Genomic DNA, 20,892 nt, shown 5'->3' on the forward strand with positions numbered 1-20,892 from the left:
GTTGTTATTATAATGCTCTTTGTATGTTCCTATTGCATAAAATAAGTTTTCAAAGATGCATTGGTGTTGTAAAATTGTTCACTGTTTTATATATTAGTACAAATATTTTACTGTGTGCTTTTGTGATTTTATTAGTTTTTTGTATTTTATTTAGCTATTTTAATTCCTGTAGCTGAGTTTGAAAAAACATGCGTGCACAGTGCCGTCGGGCAGCCCAGCGCAGCCCGTTTGCTGTCCTTCGCCCGCGCGCGCTAAGCAGCGCAGCCCCGCGCACACCGAAGCCCGGGCCCGCGATGTCATCCCCTTCCTCGGACGTGTTTGTCCTGGACAACATGTCCCGATTCAATCCGCGCCCGATTCGATCGATCCTTGTACTCCACACACGAGTTGATGCTATTTAAGATCGCCAACCCCTCCTCTGCCGATTTTTGGCAAAACCCCTCGCTCCCATGCCCTATCTCGCCCGTACCAGAAGATCGGATCTCGTCGGAGTTGCGTGCCCGACAGAAGCTTTCGCCGTCGTTTCGATCGTCTCTGAAGGTTCCCAGCATCTCCTCTTCCACCTATTTCTTCTCCATGATCTCATATACCATCCTGGCATCCTACTTCGCACAGGAACCCCTGGAACGACTCAATAGAGCTCGATCAGGAGCCCTCGCCGTCGCTGCGACTTCAGCCGCACGTCATCACCACCAGAGGACGGGACCGTCGCAGAAGAGAACGAATTCAACGTCTACAGGAATGTCCGCCTCCAGTAGAGTCCTTCTTGAGCTCGGGGGACCACCGCAAACGTCTCCACCGTCGAGGTCCGAGCCGCCGAGGTCTTCTTCGCCAAGTCCGGCGATGCCTTTCCCTTTGTTCCGCGGTGAGCGTCTCCCATCCGTCCGATCTTCTTTAAACGACAAGGACTAGATCATGTGTTTTTTTTCAAACCGTTTTTCTTTATCTTGTGACCGTTCGCTATTTAGACTCCACAGTGAACACATCCGAACCAATAGAAGCCCGCCTGGTGGCAATGATTTTGTTTTAAATAGGGAAAGAACAGATTTGTTCCTATTTTTCAAACCTTCATAACTTTTGCATTCTTTGTTCAAATTTAATGAAACCAACGTCAAATTCTTCATCATAATCCCCTCTATCCAGAACACCTATCCAATATAATTTTTGAACTGTTTAAATTTGAATTTGCTCAAATTTGAATTTAACCTTCCAGAGGCCATATCTTTCAAACCGTATATCCGAATTAGTTGATTCTTTTTGCATTGTGATCCTACTAGCATGTAGATAAGATATACCTACTGACATTTTCTGTTATTTAAGTTTTTATTTGAATTCCTTGTTGTTTACTTTATTGTGACGTTATGTGAGTACGGTTTATTTATCGGTGCCTTCGTTAACCGTATAGATTGTCCCGAGTGCGAAGCAGATCAGGACTAAGCGCTGTAGTACTTCAACACCGTTCAAGGCAAGTTTGCACTTTTGATTTTGCTCATCCTATAGTCTGCTATGCATGTGGTTTTATGCTATGATATATGTTTGGCCTGATATGTGTATCTCGTTTTGTCATGTTTGGTATTAATTGTGTTATTTGATGGTGTGAACAACTTGCTATGGTAGACGTGGGCATGTGTCGAGTGATCCATGAAAGTGGTGAGTGTTTATAGCCGTAGGCTCGGGATTATTAACCAGGTGAATGCGTCATTGGCAGAGCGCTCTATTGTCCCTAGAGAATGCGCCATTGATAGAGCACACTTGAGGCGAGGTATAGTTTTCAGAACTTAAATGAGGTGAATGCATCCTTGTCAGAGCGCTCTATTGTTCCTACAGAATGCGCCACTGACAGAGCGCACTTGAGAGATACTTTTGAAGTTCTTGTCATCTTTACTTAGAATCTTTGGGGTTATCTTGGGCGAATAAGTTAGAGGCGGTTGTAAGTTCAGTTAGTGGATGTAGGTGAAGACATTTTTCTTGAAACTAACTTGTGTGTTTTGTTTGTCATACATTGCTTTGTGGATGTAGGTTTGCTATATCATATTATGTGATTTGCCAATACATTCAATTATTGACCCTTTGTAGCTGCAACTTATCATGTTGCAGGATTTTCAGATGATCAGTGAGATACAGTAGGGTCGTGAGTTTCACTCAGCATTTTCGCCAGTGGGCATTGATGGGACTCATCATCTATTATGCTACATTTCCGCTATTATTGAATAAAGCTAACTATGTGCTACTTAGTTTGTAATACTTTATGAATTCTGGATCATACGTTATAGTAAATGATGGACTTGTTATTTGATATTCATATGTACTGTGTGTGCTAGCGAGTCGGTCCAGGGACTAGCACAGTGAGCACAAAGACATTGAATCTTATCAGGTCCGGGTCGTTACACCACGTAGCATGTACACGTACGTACATCGGCAGGGTGCAAGAAAGTAAATACGGTCACGTATGTACATACGGGCGAGGTCTCGAACGCATACTCGCGCATACGTATGGCCAGGGCTCGTGTACATGGCTGGGTCGGAACGGAGAAGCTGTGCCATCGTCATGATCATGGGGATGCAACCGACTGGGTCAGAACGGAATGTGTCGTCGTGTTCATCGGGAGCCAACCGGCTTGGACGGAACAGCCGATGGAAACGAGGCCTGACGTACCGCAGAACGGAGGAAACAGCCTTGTGTTTGACCGGCCACAGTCGAAACGGGATCCTATTCATTGGGAGGGGTCTGACGTACCGCAAAACGGAGGAAACAGACCTCTACAGTCGAAACGGGGTCCTGTTGATCGGGAGGGACGTGGCATATCGTAAAACGGAGGAAACAGACTTGTGTTGGAGCGCTACAGTCGAAACGGTGGTCCTGTTCATCGGGAGGGGTGTGGCGTACCGCAAAACGGGACTCCACAGGATACTGTTCATCTCCATCGTCGACTGCCTCCATGGGGTACTATTCATCCACCGTCGACTGCCTCCACGGGCTCATGTTCATCCACCGTCGACCTCCTCCAGCCTCCACTTGCGAGTGTTCATCCACGGTCTCCTGTTCATCCAGCCTCCACCGCTCCTCCACCGGCTACTGTTCAACCAACCCTCTCCACGGGGTCCTGTTCAACCACCCCTCCACGGGCTATTGTTCATCCAGCCCTCCACCGGCTACTGTTCAACCAGCCTCCACGGGGTCCTGTTCATCCAGCCCTCCATGGGGTCCTATTCATCCAGCCCTCCACCGGCTTGATCGGTCGGGGTACTGTTCATCCAGCGGCAACGGCCTCTACTACCACGGGGTCCTGTTCATCCAACCCCCCACCGGGAACTGTTCATCCAAACCCCCAACAACGCTCATTGTTCATCAAGGGAAGGAGGCAACAGTGTTCGATCGGCTTCAGTTAGCAGCAGTAGTGAAGGAATCGCTCGATCGGGTTCAGTTAATAGCCATCGATCGATCGCTCGGGTTCAGTATCGTGTAGCCTGCAGTGCAATCGCTCGGGTTCAGTTAGAGCCCGACGCTCGCACCCACGCGCCTATGTGTACGAGAGAAACACGCATCGCTTGGCCCCCGATCACCCACCGTAACCGGGAACTCCCTGATATTTTCCTCACCCTTGCTTCTACCATGGTTTTCTCCATCATGGACGGCCCAAAGAATGTCATGCAGCTGCGTCTCCGGCTCGCCCAGGACGAAAAGCCCATTTTCTGTCATGATTTTTTGTCATAGAAGTAGGAGCCCACCACATCTATGATGATACCGGGTTTTGTCACAATTATCATCATAGAAGTGTCATAAGCATGATAGAAAAAAATTTATTTGGCCCAAAATGTCACGGATGTGTCTTCTTTTGGTAGTGTAGATGGCTTCTTCTCTCTCTTTGATTCTCAATACCATGTTCTCCTTGATGTTCTTGGAGATCTATCCGATGTAATCTTGTTTTGCAGTGTGTTTGTCGAGATCCGATGAATTGTGGATTTATGATCAACTTATCTATGAATATTATTTGAATCTTCTTCGAATTCTTATATGCATGATTTGGTATCTTTGTATTTCTCTTCGAATTATCGGTTTGGTTTGGCGAACTAGATTGGTTTTACTTGCAATGGGAGAGGTGCTAAGCTTTGGGTTCAATCTTGCGTGATTCCACCCAGTGACAAAGTAGGGGTAGACGTATTGAATTGTTGCCATCGAGGATAAAATGATGGGGTTTATATCATATTGCATGAGTTTATTCCTCTACATCATGACATCTTACTTAAGGCGTTACTCCATTCTTTATGAACTTAATACTCTAGATGCATGCTGGATAGCGGTTGATGTGTGGAGTAATAGTAGTAGATGCAGGCAGGAGTGGGTCGAGTTGATACAGACATGATGCCTATATTGCATAATCATTGCCTTGGATATCGTCATAACTTTGCGCTTTTCTATCAATTGCTCGACAGTAATTTGTTCACCCACCATATTATTTGCCTTCATGAGAGAAGCCTCTAGTGAAACCTATGGCCCCCGGGTCTATTTTCCATTAGATTAGTTTCCGATCTACTATTTTGCAATCTTTTATTTTTAGATCTATAGACCAAAAAACCCCAAAATATTTACTTTATCTTTTGTTTAGTTTTATCTATCTCTATCAGATCTCACCTTTGCAAGTGCCCATGAAGGGATTGACAACCTCTTTATCGTGTTGGGTGCAAGTGTTTGATTGTTTGTGCATGTATTGGTGATTTGCACGTTCTTCTCCTACTGGATTGATACCTTGGTTCTTAACTAAGGGAAATACTTATCTCTACTTTGCTGCATCACCCTTTCCTCTTCAAGGGAAAAACCAACGCAAGCTCAAGAAGTAGCACCCATCTTCGGGTCTTGGGCCTTCAATAGGCCCATCTTATAAGCCGCCTCCAAGCTCTTAAATCTTGGGCCTTCTTAGGCTTTCACTTATGAGTCGCCAACAGTGTAACCCGACCCCTCCTGGGTGGGTCACACCGTGGGCTTATATCCCCAATAGTTAACAAAAGTAATATTGGAGCACCTAGACCCTTTGAACAAATTAAAGTTGAACCTAATTTTGTTATGGTTAAAGATCTCTTGGTTGATAATATTGATGGCATGTTATTTACTTCTATAACTAGTAATAATGTACGTGCAATGCACGTTTATATTAGGTAGGATATTAGTTGCATCTTATATTAGGTAAGATATATCTGTTGCACGTTGGTATTTGGTAAGATATCAATTACTTTTTACGCGGGAATGGTAGGATATTAATTACATGACAGATTTTATGGGATAGCATTGAGTCAAAACGTGTTTATAACCAATGGCAATGGTGGATAATTAGAGCGTTAGACATGTTTGGTGCTCAACATTGAAGCGATTTGAACCGCTAGATAGAATGATTTGACGGTCGAGATGGTTTGGATCTGCCCCTTTGGGTCTTTTTATATTGGTATAGATGAAGCAACTAGAATTACTAAGCCTGATACTAGGCCTATTGGTTGCATGCCTGTTGTCTTAGTTAAAATAGGAGACCATTGTTATCATGGTTTATGTGACTTGGGTGCTATTGTGAGTGTTATTCCGTTTACCTTATATCAAGAGATCATGAATGATACTGCACATGTTGAGATAGAAGACATTGATGTTACAATTAAACTTGCGAATAGAGATACTATTTCATCGCTTGGGATTGTTAGAGATGTTGAAGTCTTGCATGGAAAGATCAAATACCCTAATGATTTTCTAGTTCTATGTTCTCCACAAGATGATTTTTGCCCCATTATATTTGGTAGACATTTCTTGAATACAGTTAATATTAATATTGATTACAATAAAGAAACTGTCAGTGTTTAACTTTGGTGATGTATGTCATGAGTTTAATTTCTCTAAATTCCGGAGACAACCTCATGATAAAGAATTGCCCAGTAAGGATGAAATTGTTAGTCCTGCTTCTATTGTCGTACCTCCTACTGATTCATTAGAACAATATTTGCTACACCATGAAAATGATATGCATATGAACGAAAGAAATGAGATAGATAAGATTTTCTTTGATCAACCACCTATTCTTAGACACAATTTGCATGTTGAACTCTTGGAGGTCCTCCTCCACCTAAAGTTGATCCTATGTTTGAGTTGAAACAACTGCCTGATACATTGAAATATGCTTATCTTGATGAAAAGAAGATATATCATGTTATTATTAGTGCTAACCTTTCAGAGCATGAAGAAAAGAGATTACTAAAAATTGTGAAGAAGCACCGTGCCACTATTGGATATACTCTTGATGATATTAAGGGCATTAGTCCCACTCTATGTCAGCACAAGATTAATATGGAGCCTGATGCTAAGTCAGTTGTTGATCAGCAACGACGATTGAAACCTAAGATGAAAGATGTGGTAAGAACTGAAATATTGAAGCTTTTCAAAGCAGGTATAATTTATCCCATAGCTGATAGTAGATGGGTAAGTCCCGTTCATTGTGTCACAAGGAAAGGAGGCATTATCGTTGTTCCTAATGATAAAAATGAACTTATCCCACAAAGAATTGTAACTGGTTATAGGATGGCAATTGATTTTAGGAAATTAAATAAATCTACTAGAAAAGATCATTACCCCTTGCCTTTTATTGATCAAATGTTAGAAAGATTGTCTAAGCACACACACTGTTGTTTCCTTGATGGATATTCTGGTTTCTCCCAAATACCTGTGTCAAAAGAAGAATAAGAGATTCCTACTTTTACTTTCCCTTTTGGAACTTATGCTTATAGACATATGCCATTTGGTTTATGCAATGCACATGCCACCTTTCAAAGATGTATGACTGATATATTCTCTGACTTGTGAAAAGATTGTTAAGGTTTTCATGGATGATTTTCCTGTTTACGGGACTTCTTTTAATGATTGCTTAAGAAAACTTGATCGATTTTTGCAGAGATGCGAAGAAACTAATCTTGTCTTGAATTGGGAGAAGTGCCACTTTATGGTTAATGAAGGTATTGTCTTGGGGAATTTTTTTTGAATGAGGTATTGAAGTAGATAAAGCTGAAGTTGATGCAATTGATAAAATGCCATGTCCTAAAGGTATTAAAGGTATAAGAAGTTTCCTTGGTCATGTTGGTTTCTATATAAGGTTTATTAAAGACTTCTATAAAATTTCTAGGCCTCTTATCTTTTGCAAAAAGATGTTCCATTTGTTCTGATGATGATTGCGTAGAAGCCTTTGAAATACTTAAGAAAGCCTTAACCTATGCACCCATTGTTCAACCACCTAATTGGAACTTTCCTTTTCAAATTATGTGTGATGCTAGTGACTATGATATTGGTGTTGTTCTTGGACAAAGAGTTGATAAGAAATTAAATGTTATCCATTATGTTAGTAAAACTCTAGATAGTGCTCAAAGAAATTATGCTACCACTGAGAAAGAATTAATAGTAGTTGTGTTTGCATGTGATAAATTCAGATCTTATATTGTTGATTCTAAAGTGATTGTTCACACTGATCATGTTGCTATTAAATATCTTTAAAATAAAAATGCTTAACCTAGGTTAATTAGGTGGGTTCTTTTACTGCAAGAATTTGACTTGCATATTATTGATAGAAAGGGAGCTAAGAATCCTGTAGCTGATAATTTGTCTCGAATGGAAAATGTTCTTGATGACCCACTGCCTATTGATGATAGTTTTCCTGATGAACAAATAGCTATTATAAATGCTTCTGGTAATACTCATTGGTATGCAGACTATGCTAATTACATTGTTGCTAAATATATACCACCTAGTTTCACATACCAACAAAAGAAAAAGTTCTTCTTTGATTTGACACATTGCTTTTGGGATGAACCACATCTTTATAAAGAAGGATTAGATGGTCTTGTTAGATGTTGTGTACCTGAGCATGAACAAGAAAAAATCCTATGGAAGTGTCATTCTGAGGCATATGGAGGACACCATGCTAGAGACAAAACTGCACATAAGGTATTACAATCTGGTTTTTATTGGCCTACTCTCTTGGAGGATTCACGTAAATTTGTCTTATCATGTGATGAATGTCAAAGAATTGGTAATATTAGTAGACGTCAGGAAATTCCTGTGAATTATTCACTTGTTATTGAACCATTTGATGTTTGGGGATTTGATTACATGGGACCTTTTCCTTCCTCTAATGGGTATACACATATTCTAGTTGTTGTTGATTATATTACTAAATGGGTAGAAGCTATTGCAACTAGTAGTGCTGATCATAACACATATATTAAAATGCTTAAAGAAGTTATTTTCCGGAGGTTTGGGTCCCTAGATATTTAATGAGTGAGTGGTGGTTCACATTTTATTCATGGTGCTTTCCATAAACTCCTTGCTAAATATGATGTCAACCATAGAATTGCATCACCTTTTCATCCTTAGTGTAGTGGTCAAGTTGAATTGAGCAATAGAGAAATAAAGCTAATTTTGCAAAAGAGTGTTAGTAGATCTAGAAAGAACTGGTCTAAGAAACTTGATGATGCATTGTGGGCATACATAACTACTTATAAAAATCCTATGGGTATGTCCCCTTATAAAATGGTTTATGGAAAAGCATGTCATTTACCTCTTGATTTAGAACATAAAGCATATTGGGCAATTAAAGAACTTAACTATGTTTTCAAACTTGCCGGTGAAAAGAGGTTATTTGATATTAGTTCTTTAGATGAATGGAGGACACAAGCTTATGAAACTTCTAAGTTATTTAAGGAAAAGGTTAAAAGATGGCACGATAGAAGAATCCAAAGAACGGGATTTAAAATAGGAGATCGAGTTTTATTATACAACTTCCGTTTAAGATTCTTTGCAGGAAAGCTTCCCTCTAAATGGGAAGGACCGTATATCGTTAAAGAAGTTTATTGTTCTGAAGCTATCAACATAAACAACGCCGAAGGCAATAATCCGAAGGTGGTTAATGGGGAAAAAATAAAAATTATATCTCAGACACACCCATTAATGTTGAAACCAATATTATCCAAACTATGAAACTACAAGAGCACATAAGGGAAACCTCCCGAAACACTCCAGAACCCTGAAAAAGGGGTATGTACGTGGTACGGTAAGTAAACCGACTCCAAAAGTTCCATAAAAGTACTTTATGTCCATTTTTTTAAAATTAGGAAAATAATAAACAACCCGAAAAGTGCATGAGGGAGCGACAAGCTCGAGGGACGCGCCCTACCCCCTGGGTGTGCCTCCTAGGCTTGTGGCCCCCTTGTGGACTTTCCCGACTTTGTTTTTCTTCCATGTTACTTGTCCTACACGAAAAAATTCATTATATATACTTCCTGATGTTTTGACCACCGTATCACGAGGTTCTCCTTTGCCTTTGTTTTGTGCTGTTTTCTGACAGATCTGAAGGTATGTCATCCCAAGATTCGGTTGGAGAGAGCCATGCTTCCCATGTTGTTGCAAAACCAAGAGTATATGATGATGAAGACCATTATGGATGGCCGATCAATGAAGATGTCGAAGATGAGTTAAAGAGGTTCGATTCCATGGAGCAGGAGGAAACCTCTTGACCACCACACAGGGACATGCATGTGGAATACGAGGGATTGAGCTTGCCGGATACGGTTAAACTTCCCAACACTAAATTTATTTCTTATCGTAACATGAAAAAGAGCGTTGCTTCATCTCCCCCAGCCAGGAAAGACCCCTGGTTGGATGGTGCGTTAACTGTTATCCGGAAGCTCTAGAAGGAAATTATGGATCTTACGCAGTAAGTCAATAAGCTTGAAGAGGAAAATCACATCCTCACAGACATCATCGCCAAGAACATCACATCACCATCACCAAAGATGGAGGCTTGAGCACACGGCTACGGGCACTCCCCTTGGCTTGTGCCAAGCTTCGGCAGGTGCCTCAGTATCGTATCACCACCACTTTATCATCTTTATCTATCTTAGTTTGATCCTTAGTTATTTCGTGATTTAGAATAATAAAGTTTTAGTATGATATATTTCCGAGTGCTTGCTTAGTGAGCTATCTATCTATGTAATCGTGTGCGAGATATTAATAAAGAGTAGTTTGAATTTTGCTTTGCTTTCTTGTTTCAATCTTAGCAATGGAAAATAAAAGAATAAGAAGATCGTATGCTACTCCCATAGGGAGTAATGACTTCACATAAAAGAAGTATAGTTGATAAAATTTGTTGGAAGTTGACAAGCATAGCATTGGTCATTGGTGCAGTTCATGAAAAAGTAGTGAAGTGAGGTCTTACATATAAATATACTATCTTAGACATCTTTTATGATTGTGAGCCCCCATCAAATATTTTATATCAATTAGTCAACGTTGGACAAGGAAGACAATGTAAAGAGTTATGGTTGTTTACATTCACATAGAAGTTATATTGTTATGGATATTCTAACATGTGGTGCTTGTCTAGGATCTTTTGCTAGCGAACAATTCGCACTAAGTAGAGATACTACCTGTGCACCCAAAACCCATAAACCCAGTTTCATGTCATGAGAGTCCACCATATCTACCTATGGATTGAATAAGATCCTTCAAGTAAGTTTTCATTGGTGCAAAGCAATAAAAATTGCTCCTAAATATGTATGATCTTTTATTATAAGGGAAAATGAGCTTTGTACGATCTTGTGATGGTGAAGAAATAAAAGCAACAGATCGCATAATAATGGTTGCTATCACAAGGGGCAATATAAAGTAATGTTCCTTTGCATTAAGAGCTTGCACATCCAAAAAAAGCACATGACAACCTTCGCTTCCTATTGTGAAGGGCCTATCTTTTACTTTGATGTATTTATTTTTCTGCAAGAGTCAAAAGTGTCCATCCCTATTCCTCTCTATGTACAATTTAGTGACAAGCATCATGTGGTATATATATATACATCCAAAAAAAGCACATGACAACCTCCGCTTCCCATTGTGAAGGGCCTATCTTTTACTTTGATGTATTTATTTTTCTGCAAGAGTCAAAAGTGTTCATCCCTATTCCTCTCTATGTACACTTTAGTGACAAGCATCATGTGGTATATATATATATATCCAGTTGGATGTAGGTGATCACGAGTTATTATTATTGACATTGCCCTTGAGGTAAAAAAAGTTGGGAGGCGATACCATAAGCCCCTATCTTTCTATGTGTCTGACTAAGAATTTTGCTCTATAAATATGCCTTGAGTGTCAGCAATCATAGAAGACTAAATGATGGTTGAGTATGTGAACTTGCTAAACATTGCTCTTACATAGACTCCTTTTGAAAATATAATGGATTGTGATTGTTTCAATGACTGAGATCATAGTTTGTTAGTTTCCAACAAAGTTTGTGTTTCATACTTTAGCTTGTGATGAATTGTTACTCTAGCATGAGAAGTTTAATGATGATATATTGCTGCTATGATAATCATCATGATGCTTCCATGTCCGTATTTTATTTTTATCGACACCTCTCTCTCTCTAAACATGTGGTCATGATTATCAATATCGGCTTTCGCTTGAGGACAAGTGAGGTATAAGCTTGGGGTAGTTGTGCCGGCATGGAAGCATGATCACCTATGGGATAGGGGGGGGCCTTTATGGTTTGGCATGGGGACAACCACGTTGCACAAAGAGCAGAAGCAATAGGGAACAGTGCGACGATGGACATATCACTTTTTTATGCAGGGCCGCTTTGCAGCGTAAAAACCTACTCCTGCTTTGGTGGATTGATTTGGAGGTGGACGAAGGCTCGACATGCTCTGGCCCAGCAAGGGTGCCTCGGGGAGAGCGACGAGAGCTTACAAGTGCATGGGGTCAAAGTGTTCAAACCCTTTGCTAGGTTGCCTCGGGCCTCCTTTTACAGGTTAAGGGGTAACCACCGTGGAAAAATAGTCATTTGGTTGTGATTAGATACCTAAAAGTGCTATCATACCTAACTCTGGAAGTTAGGACAAAGTGCATTAAATGCACTGCTAGCTGTCATGTTGAGGGCGAATCCCGGCAAGCCTGTTGCGCCGCTTATCTGCCTCTTCTCATCAGCTTGACAAGCCTCCTGGACGGGTGTCAATAAAGTAATCTCTTCTCTTTGATGCTACCACATGCCTGATAGGATCCACCTAGTTTCTTAGCACCTTGACACCGCACTGATAAATGACTTGGGTGCGATGGGGTGGAGTTGTGCCGTCTTGGTGACGATCCTTTGAAGGAGCTTGGTGGGGTTTGATCTTGCCGGCCCCGACAAGCTTGCCGGGGCGAGTCTAGGCTTGTCCTCGGGTGCGGCCTCGACCTGGCCAGGCCCTCCTTCCTGGCAAGGGAGGCCCTCCCTAGGTGGCCTTCTGCATTCTTGTTCTTCTTAATGCTCTCCTTGATCTCATGAAGAGTGGCTTTTCTGGCTTGACTTGATGCCATGCCTTGGAGATTGAATATGCAATCGTCACCATGCCTGTGCATGGGTTCGGCCAACAAACGTGGATGTTTGTTGCACTGACCGGAGCCCCCGGGCCTGGCCCACACATGCTGCTGGGCATCGTTGGGGTAGGCCCTAACAATGCACAGGATGGCAACATGACCTCGTCGCGGCGGGATCCAAGCCTCTTAGATTTTCTTTGCTTCTTCATTAACCTAAGATTGAATCAATCCCGGGCTCTCCGCGATTCGTATGATGTCAGACGGCGTGGGTCTACCCATGTAACGGGCCAGGCGGCGCCCCACGTTCACGGGGAGTTAATTGAAATGTACGCGCACGATCCCGGGGGAGGGGGTAACTGCCATTTTACTCTTCCCACCATGCCTGCCATTTCTGCCGTGTACGCTGCATGCATTGCGCAGGGTAGGTGGCGGACGCATTGGGTGCGGGAATGAGTGCCATGGTAGAAAGTATGGTGCCTCGGATTGGCGCGGCAGGGAGGTCGGCGAATCTAGGCGCCACTAGTGGTGCAGATGCGTCGGATTGGTGGAATGAGGCAGTTGCTAGAGGATAGTGGGGAGCCATCCCCCTTGCCACGCTCTGCTATAAAAAGGGATCGCGGAGGTGAACGAAAGGGCTCACCCACACATCTTGTCCTTCTCCTTCTCGTGCCCTTCTCCCATCATGGTGAGAGGAAGAGGGCGTGCTCAAGGTCTGGCGGTGGCGACGAGGGCCTCCTCTTGGCACCGCATCCCTGCCACTGTTGGGGACGCAGGAGCAGGATCTAGTGTGCAAGGTGGTGCCGTAGGACATGGTCGTGGCTGACGTGGTGTTCGGGGATGGGGAGGATGTTGCGGATGTCAGGACCCCGATTCCAAGTCACACCGATCTAGCCTGTAACACCTCATATCACTTTGCGGCCTCACGCACGGTATTCCCACGAGTGTCGCCTTACCATGGCCCGGGACCGTTTGCGCCTTTTGGCTCACGTATATGATAGTGTCGCTAGCATCCATATGATAGAGAACCCGGGCCGACATGGCTAGTCGTGAACCCAAAGCGGCACTAACCTATGGGGACATGCATACATGAATCACATCGAGCATGTCGGTCAGCAGCGTGTGAATCCGGGCTGTAGCACTGGGCTAACAGGACTCTGGGAACTCGGGCTGTAGCAGGCTCGGCAGGACTCCGGATGTCACCGCGTGATATTTCCCCGAAGGGACAGACACATGAACGAAGTGAAACACATGTCGACCAGTCAAGTGTCCTGAGCAGTAGTGCTGGGCTAGCAGGACTCCGGTGAACCGGGCTGTAGCGGACTACTATGGCTCATGGAAGCACTAGACTACATTTCCCCATAAGAGAGGCTGCCAAGGATAAACAACTAGATTGTTGGATCCCACACATACCAAGCATTTCAATCATACACACAATATGCTCGATATGTGTAAATACAACATGGCATCACAACAAAATTCTACAACTCAAAGTACTTTATTTAAAGGCTCCAGAGAGCCATACATAACTTGTTCATACAGGTAGGGGTCACATGACCCGACACTCAAGTCATACAAGCATACAAGCACATGCGGAAGCAAACTAGTCTGAGTACAAACACTAGAAAGAAAGAAGGCTTGACGAAGCCTGTCTATCTACATAGGCCCCTCCATGGCCAGAATCACCACCTGGGTGGCAAGTCACTCATCGACGTCGAGGTCTACGTAAAACCCGTCGGAGGGGGCGGTGTTGTCATCTGAAAACAGTAATTAAAGCAACATGAGTACAAAGGTACTCAGCAAGTCTTACAACAGATCCTACTATACATGCTCATTCTCAAGAAGGTGGTGGAGTTGTTGCAGCAAGCCAGCTTTGACTCTTGGCTAAGCTATCCTACGAGACACCACTTGTACAATAGTTTCGCACACGAGTCCACTAATCACCAACACAATACTCCACCGTGGATCCTCCCTCGTCATCCTACGAGAGGGCCATCCACGGTACTCACACTTATCTTGAGTCTTTTAGTAGTAACCATTAACTTGTCTATGAACTGTATAGGCAACCAAGTAGTCCTTTACCGCGGACGCGGCTATTCGAATAGATGATGTTAACCCTGCAGGGGTGTACTTCTTCATACACGCTCTCACCACTTACCATCGTTTACACGACATGTACTTGGCAACCTTCAAGCGGAAGCCCAACGAGGGTGTCAGCCACAGCCTACCTAAACACTCAAGTCTCTAGTCCAGGTTTATCGCCTATCCAGGTTCCATTCGCAGGGAGTCCGGCTTAGGTTTCCACATACGGCCCCGAACGATGTGAACAGGGTTACCGAGACACCAAACGGGGGATTCGGTACACCGTGCCATGGTGTATCTACCGCATCATAGCCCACCCCTAGGGTCAGCGCTACGCACGTCCACCAACACATAACCCACAAACACCAGAAACTAGTAGCAACTCCTGGACAGAGTACTAGGGTGGTTAAGAAGCCGAGAGGGTCAATTAAGGATCCCAATGCATGGTAGTAACTGATTCTTAAATCACACATACAGATCTCAGTTCTTAAGGACGGCCTCAATGAAACAACCCACCATGTACTCCTACATGGCCTCTCATCGATACCTTTACCAAAACATGTTCAACACATCCCTCACATTACCGACGTAATCATTTCACTCTAGCCCATCACCCAGATGAACCAGACCTGACACAACTCTAAGCATAGCAGGCATAGCAAGGTAGGAAACACATACATGGCTCAATCAACTCCTACACATGCTAGTGGGTTTCATCTAGTTACTGTGGCAATGACAGGTCATGCAGAGGATAAGGGTTCCACTACCGCAGCACACAGCAGTTTGAAACGTTGTTGTCTTAATGCAGTAAATGAGAGCAGGAGCGAGAACATGGGATTGTATCGATATGATCAATGGGGCTGCTTGCCTGATGGAGTAGTAGTAGGGTACTGCCCTTCAGTTGGATACTCGAGAATATCCTTAGAGGCAGAACCTACCATGAAAGACATCACATAACACAATCATCACATGGCAATATGCAACAATATGATGCATGCTATGACATGGCAATATGAGGTGTCCTGGCTAATGCATTGTGAAACAAGTTGGTTTGAGTCCATTTGAATCAAAGGTTCAAATGGAAGCTTGTGTTATTAAGTCATATAAGTGCATTTTCTTGTTTCACCTAAACAGCAAAGTTAAAGTGTTTTGTCATGCATGAAACCATTATAGATGGAAAGATTGAATTTTTCTGATCAAATTTCATATACAAATCTTTGCATTTGGAGTTACAAATTAAAAGTTTTGAATTTTTGAAGTTTGTAGTATTTTCTGGAATTTCCTGTATAAGAATAATTCCAGTAATTGAATTAATGCGTCAGCATTGCGTCAGGGTGACGTCAGTGGTCAACGGAGCCAGTCCAGGTCAAACCTGACTAGTGGAACCCGCATGTCAGTAGTTAATTAACTAACTAAATTTAGTTAGTGCTAATCTAAGTTAATTAGTAGAGCGGTCCCACTTGTCATAGACTCAGGGGTGTCAACCTGGGCCCACACGGAGTCAACCAGGGTCAAAAGGGGTCAAACTCGCCGGTGTTTAGCCGCCGGCGAGGCCAGACGCGGCGGGGCAGTGCGGGTTTCGTGCTCCGGCGACCAAATGGACGGCGGAGGGCATCTACTCGTAGCTAGGAGCAAGCCGCGTCGTTTGGTGGCAGTGGTGGAGCTCGGGGTGGCCGGAAACGTCGCCGGCGACGAGCTGTGCGGCTGCCGGAGCTCGGGTGAGGTCGAAACTGAGGCTACGGGGCACGGTGAGGCGCGTGGGGTGGTGCTACGGGTTCCTACGAGTGCGGTGAGTGTGTTAGACACGGTTGTGTGGCCGGTGGGTGGCCGAAGTCACGTCGGCGACGAGCTCGGCGGCGGCGGGTGTGGGTGAGCTTGGTGCGGTGCATACGGTGCACGAGAGAGGTAACAGAGAGAGGGAGGACGGAGCAGGGCTCACGGCGATCGCAGCAAGCGTCGAAGCGGGCTCAGGGAAGGCCAGAGCTGAGCGGGGCGACGATGGTGATCTCGGCGGCCGGAGTTGGGGAAGACGGGGTAGGGGGCGACTCCAGAGTGGGCGAGCGCTTGGGGCTCGGCCTGCTCGACATGGACAACGACTGCGGAGCGAACGGACACGGCAGCGCGGCACAGGGACAACGGCGGACGCGGGTTTCACGGTGGCGCGGGCGCGATAGTGTCGGCCATGGTGCGGGAGAGCGAGGGAGAGGAGCTGGGGAGGAAGGAGTGTGTCTGTGAGCTCGGGGGAGGAATGGGTGATCCACCCAGGCCAGCAGAACGGCTAGGGGAGGAAGCAGGGCGGCAGGCAGCTGCGTGGCGCGCACTGGTGCCGGCGTCAAGCACCTGCCTGCCTGCCTGGCCGAGTCAAGCAGCTCACTGGAGCGGTTGCTGGGCTTGGCCGGCTAGGTGGGCCTGCTAGGTGAGCGCCAGGTAAGTCCTCTGCTCTCTGCTTTTCTTTTTCTTTTTTATTTGTTCCTGTTCTGTGTTTTGAAATAGTAAAAATACTATTCCATTTAGGAAAAACCTGAAAATATTCAGAGGCACATTTGAAATTATTCTCAACAGCCTAAAAATACCTTCAAGATTATTTGGGCATTTTAAAATATTTATAGTATTTAAATTGCCCAAATGCAAATAGTAATGATTTAATCCAATGACCTTATGTGTCCTGGAAAAAATGTGAACCCATTTTGTCAGAGGTTCTAACCCAAAACAAAAAGGGTGGACTTTTTAGAAGGGCATTTCAGGTTCATTGAAAAATATTTTAGTAAACCCTAGTTATTTCCAGGGGTTTGCTGGGGGTTCTGTCATCCCATTTCAGTTTTCTGGAAGAGTAGACATGATACAACACTCTAATGCATGAACTAGCTAGGGTGTGACAACTCACCCCCACTCAAAAGAATCTTGTCCCGAGATTTAGGATCCGTTGGGAAGAAGGTGGGGTACTCAAGTCGAAGATGATCCTCCCTTTCCCAAGTGGCTTATTTTTTAGAGTGGTGTGACCATTGAACCTTGAGAAACTTGATGTTATGGCGTCGAGTGGTACGCTCGGCTTGATCAAGGATACGAACGGGATATTCCCGATAGGTGAGATTATCTTGGATATCAAGCGTTTCGTGGTCCACTCCACGAATAGGATCCGTGAAGCAACGCCTGAGTTGAGAAACGTGGAAGACATCGTGGACTCTGGAAAGATGCGAAGGTAGTTCCAATTGGTAGGCAACTTCTCCTCATTTGGCAAGAATGCGAAAAGGTCCAATGTAACGAGGAGCCAATTTGCCTTTGATACCGAAAGGATGGGTTCCCTTTAAAGGAGTAACCCGAAGGTAAGCCTTCTCGCCGACTTCATAAGTCATGAGCTTATGTTTGCGGTCATATTGGCTCCTTTGACGAGATTGGGCTGTTTTCAATTTCTCACGAATAACGCGAACCTGCTCATCTGCTTCCTGAATCATATCCGGGCCAAAGAGTTGTCTTTCCCCGGTTTCTGACCAGTTAAGAGGCGTTCGACATTTTCCTCCATAGAGAACTTTGAAAGGAGCTTTGCCCAAGCTAGCTTGATAACTATTGTTATAAGCGAACTCCGCGAATGGAAGGCATTTCTCCCATTCCATACCAAAAGAGATGACAAAAGCTCGGAGCATATCCTCCAGAATTTGATTGACTCATTCTACTTGACCACTTGATTGGGGGTGGAAGACGGTGCTAAAGGAGAGACGAGTTCCCATAGCATTTTGAAAACTTTCCCAAAATCGAGAGGTGAAGAGACTCCCATGGTCTGAGTTAATTTCCAATGGGACACCATGAAGAGACACTATTCAGGAGATGTATAAGTCAGCTAGCTGGCTAGCGGTGAAACTCTCACGAACAGGTAGGAAGTGGGCTACATTGGAAAGACGATCGATCACGACGAAGATAGCATTATTCCCTTTCTTGGTCCTGGGAAACCCGGTAATGAAATCCATACTGATTTTATCCCATTTCCATTCAGGAATAGCCAAAGGTTGAAGGGTGCCAGCAGGCCGTTGATGCTCTGCTTTAACACGACGACAGCCGTCGCAACTAGCAATGTATTGAGCAATCTCTCTCTTCATCCTAGTCCACCAAAACCTCTGGCGTAGGTCTTGATACATTTTAGTACTACCCGGATGAATGGTGAGAGGGGATTCATGAGCCTCCTTAAGTATCAGTTGCCATAGTTGTTGTTTCTTGGGAACCACTAGGCGGTTCTCAAAGAAAACAACACCTTGATCGTTCATAGAGAAACACGTAGCAGCTCCGCTAGCAATGTTCTGCTTGATCCGAGATATCCCCTTGTCATACCGCTGGGCGGTTATGATCTGATCCATAAGGGTCGGTTTCACCACTAAGGTAGATAGGAATCCCTAAGGAACAATGTGAAGATTAAGCTTCCGAAATTCCTCATGGAGAAGTGGTTGACCTTGTTGTAACATCAGGTTGTTACAATAGGATTTACGACTTAGTGCATCAGCCATAACATTGGCTTTTCCCGGGGTGTAAGTTATCCCTAAGTCGTAATCCGAGATCAACTCGACCCAACGTCTTTGCCTGAGATTCAAATCCGGTTGGGTGAAGATATATTTCAGACTTTGGTGATCAGTGAAGATCTCGCAACGATTACCGAGAAGGTAATGTCGCCAAGTTTTAAGTGCATGGACTACAGCTGCAAGCTCAAGATCATGTGTGGGATAGTTCTCCTCGTGTGGGTGTAATTGCCGTGAAGCATAGGCAATTACCTGACGATCTTGCATGAGTATGCAACCTAGTCCTTATCGCGAGGCATCGCAATAGATAATGAAGTTCTTGGAGAAATCTGGTGGTACTAGTATGGGAGCAGATGTCAGGCGTCTTTTCAGTTCCTGAAAGCAGAACTCGCACTATGGGGTCCACTCGAACTTTTTATCTTTCTTGAGGAGTTCAGTCAGAGGTTTAGCAACCTTGGATAAATTCTCGACGAAGCGGCGACAATAGCTCGCTAAGCCAAGGAAGCTCTGAACTTGCTTGACCGTTTTAGGTGGAGTCCAATCAAGGACGGCTTGAACTCGCTCGGGATTGACATCAATACCCTTACCAGAGAATACATGGCCTAGATAGGTCACTTCTGGCAACCAAAATTCACACTTGGAGAATTTGGCATAAAGGGGATGCTCTCGAAGTTTCGTCAATACCAGCTGTGGGAGTCCTGGATTAGGGGGTCTCCGGACAGCCGGACTATATCCATTGGCCGGACAGTTAGACTATGAAGATACAAGATTGAAGACTTCGTCTCGTGTCCGGATGGGACTCTACTTGGCGTGGAAGGCAAGCTAGGCAATACGGATATGTGTATCTCCTCCTTTGTAACCGACCTTGTGTAACCCTAACCTCTCCGGTGTCTATATAAACCGGAGGGTTTTAGTCCGTAGGATAACATACAATCATACCATAGGCTAGCTTCTAGGGTTTAGCCTCTCTGATTTCGTGGTAGATCTACTCTTGTACTACCCATATCATCAATATTAATCAAGCAGGACATAGGGTTTTACCTCCATCAAGAGGGCCCGAACCTGGGTAAAACATTGTGTCCGCTGCCTCCTATTACCATCCACCTTAGACGCACAGTTCGGGACCCCCTACCCGAGATCCACCGGTTTTGACACCGACATTGGTGCTTTCATTGAGAGTTCCTCTGTGTCGTCGCCATTAGGCTTGATTGGTCCTACTATCATTGATAGCGATGCAGTCCAGGGTGAGATTTTTCTCCCCGGACAGATCTTCGTATTCAGCGGCTTTGCACTGCGGGCCAATTCGCTTGGCCATCTGGAGCAGATTGAAAGTTACGCCCCTGGCCACCAGGTCAGGTTTGGAAGCTTAAACTACACGGCCGATATCCGCAGAGACTTGATCTTTGACAGATTCGAGCCTCTGCCTTGTGCGTCACGCGGTCACGATGAGTACGATTTAGCTCTACCATCGGATAGTGTTAAGATCGCACCGGCAGTCGCTCCGACCCTCAATTCGGAGCCAGTTGCACCTTCCGCGGATGGGTGCATGGACCCCGCCGTGGAGGCCTTACCCTTAGCGGCGATCGAGCCGAACATCGACCTTACCTTGCATGAGAGCCGTGTTGTTAAACTGCCGGATCCTTCTCCGTCCACGGACTCCGAACCCCCTGTGTCTGTTCCTATCGAATCTGATTGGGCGCCGATCATGGAGTTTACCTCCGCGGATATCTTTCAGCACTCGCCCCTCGGCAATATACTGAACTCATTAAGGTCTCTCTCCTTGTCAGGAGGATCCTAGCCGAACTATGTCCGGCAGGACTGGGATGCGGACGACGAAGAAATTCGCGGCCCACCCACCACCCACTTAGTAGCCACTGTCGATGACTTAACCGACATGCTCGACTTCGACTCCGAAGATATCGATAGTATGGACGACGATGCGGG

The 20,892-nt window shown here is 44.6% G+C and overlaps 1 long non-coding RNA gene across 1 annotated transcript; it reads left to right on the forward strand.

Annotated features, from left to right (window-relative positions):
- The first annotated feature begins 347 nt into the window (after nt 1–347).
- LOC125548311 lies at nt 348–1,786 on the forward strand. The gene is made up of 3 exons (XR_007300983.1): nt 348–540; nt 616–865; nt 1,406–1,786. It is a non-coding gene; the product is annotated as an uncharacterized LOC125548311 (long non-coding RNA).
- Nucleotides 1,787–20,892: the final 19,106 nt, after the last annotated feature.

This window comes from Triticum urartu, chromosome 3 (assembly GCF_003073215.2).
Source record: "Triticum urartu cultivar G1812 chromosome 3, Tu2.1, whole genome shotgun sequence".
Lineage (NCBI taxonomy): Eukaryota > Viridiplantae > Streptophyta > Magnoliopsida > Poales > Poaceae > Triticum > Triticum urartu.